This window comes from Limanda limanda, chromosome 3 (assembly GCF_963576545.1).
Source record: "Limanda limanda chromosome 3, fLimLim1.1, whole genome shotgun sequence".
Taxonomy (NCBI): Eukaryota; Metazoa; Chordata; class Actinopteri; order Pleuronectiformes; family Pleuronectidae; genus Limanda; species Limanda limanda.
The window spans coordinates 31,426,136-31,427,938 of NC_083638.1; the positions used below are offsets into that span (position 1 = coordinate 31,426,136).

General features: G+C 37.8%; 1 long non-coding RNA gene across 1 annotated transcript; it reads right to left on the reverse strand.

Annotated features, from left to right (window-relative positions):
• Positions 1 to 972: 972 nt before the first annotated feature.
• On the reverse strand, positions 973 to 1,372 carry LOC132998771 (uncharacterized). The gene is made up of 2 exons (XR_009678006.1): positions 1,233 to 1,372; positions 973 to 1,096 (listed from the first exon to the last, which is right to left on the reverse strand). It is a non-coding gene; the product is annotated as an uncharacterized LOC132998771 (long non-coding RNA).
• Between the last annotated feature and the right edge of the window lie 431 nt (positions 1,373 to 1,803).

A 1,803-nucleotide genomic window follows, 5' to 3' on the forward strand; every position in this document is an offset into this window, starting at 1 on the left:
CCATAAAAGGCTTATCTCCCTGTTTCCAGCGCTTTTCTGACACTTGGGCTGACATGTGATGAAAAAGTCAGTAATCTTAATCAATGCTTCCAAAAAAGACTTATCTCCCTGTTTCCAGCTGTTTAGTGACATTTGGGATGATGTGTGATGAAAAGTCAAGATTTTAACCATTGCTTCCAAAAAAGGCGTATCTTCCCGTTTCCAGCTGTTTAGTGACATTTGGGATGATGTGTGATGAAAAGTCAAGATTTTAACCATTGCTTCCAAAAAAAGGCTTATCTCCCTGTTTCCAGCGCTTTTCTGACACTGGAGCTGATATGTGATGAAAAAGTCAGAAATGTTAACCATTGCTTCCAAAAAAGGCTTATCTCCTCGTTTCCAGCTGGTTAGTGACATTTGGGATGATGTGTGATGAAAAATTCAAGAATTTAACCATTTCTTCCAAAAAAGGCTTATCTCCCTGTTTCCAGCGCTTTTCTGACACTTGGGCTGATATGTGATGAAAAAGTCAAAATGTTAACCATTGCTTCCAAAAAAGGCGTATCTCCCCGTTTCCAGCTGTTTAGTGACATTTGGGATGATGTGTGATGAAAAGTCAAGAATTTAACCATTTCTTCCAAAAAAAGGCATATCTCCCTGTTTCCAGCGCTTTTCTGACACTGGAGCTGATATGTGATGAAAAAGTCAAAATGTTAACCATTGCTTCCAAAAAAGGCTTATCTCCCCGTTTCCTGGGGCCGGTTTTTCAAAAGTTTTAATCTGGATCAAACTGATCCAGATTAGGAAATCTCTTTTTCTGCTATCCAGGATCACGTAATCCATTTTATTTGTATGCTGGTTTTTCAAAGCAATGTGGGATTGGATTACTCTGATCCGGATTCAAACTTTTCAGGATTACCAAATCTGGATTACCTGTGGTCTAAATGGGACTATCACAATGTAGCTATGTAAAGAACAACAGGTAGAATAGTGTGGGGTCACTCCAATATGCTTTATTTGAACAGAAAATAGGACTGAACGGAACAGCAAACAAACAATATAAACATCCCCCTCCATTGTCCATTTCTTGGAAACAGGCAGTCCACTCATCTGAGACCTACAACAAATAAATAAATACATACTTTACTCACAAATACATTATGGATGTTTCGAACAGGTTTCAAACAAAGATTTATTGAATTGAACTGGATAAAAAAAGGCTTAAATGTCCAATACTTAACAAAATAAATTACTTCTTAGTTCTTGTTATGAGTAGTTCTTCTTACGAGTTCTCCTTCTTCTTCATCATCATCATCTGCTTCGTCGGGCAAGAATAAGCTGTTCCTCTGCTAGATGGATCTGTACTTCTGCCCTTTCGGTCTCTTTTTGCAGAAGTACCTTATAGGCGTCATCTTTCTTTGGGTGCTTTGAGCCTCCCTCTGGGGGTCCTGTGGGAACTAGGCCTTCTGGCTCCACCTGTGATTGACCTTCTCCTTCGATTACAGATTACATAGCCTACCTACTTTATGTACTTCCTGTTGAACAATTCAAGTGAAATTGATTAATAAATATAAATACTGTAAAATGCATGATATAAATGTTGTATTATTTAACTAACCAATTTTAGTTACCTAGTTTTATTACTGATATCCACCATGAATCCACCCTCCTGCTGGGATCAGTTTAATCCTGTTTTTTGGGATCACAATGATCCCAATCCTACCAAAAAGTTTTGAAAAACCCAAACTCAAGGTTTGATCCGGATCAACAACAAGATTAGATTACGTGATCCAATCCAATTTCTGAATCCTTTTTTTCTTTTGA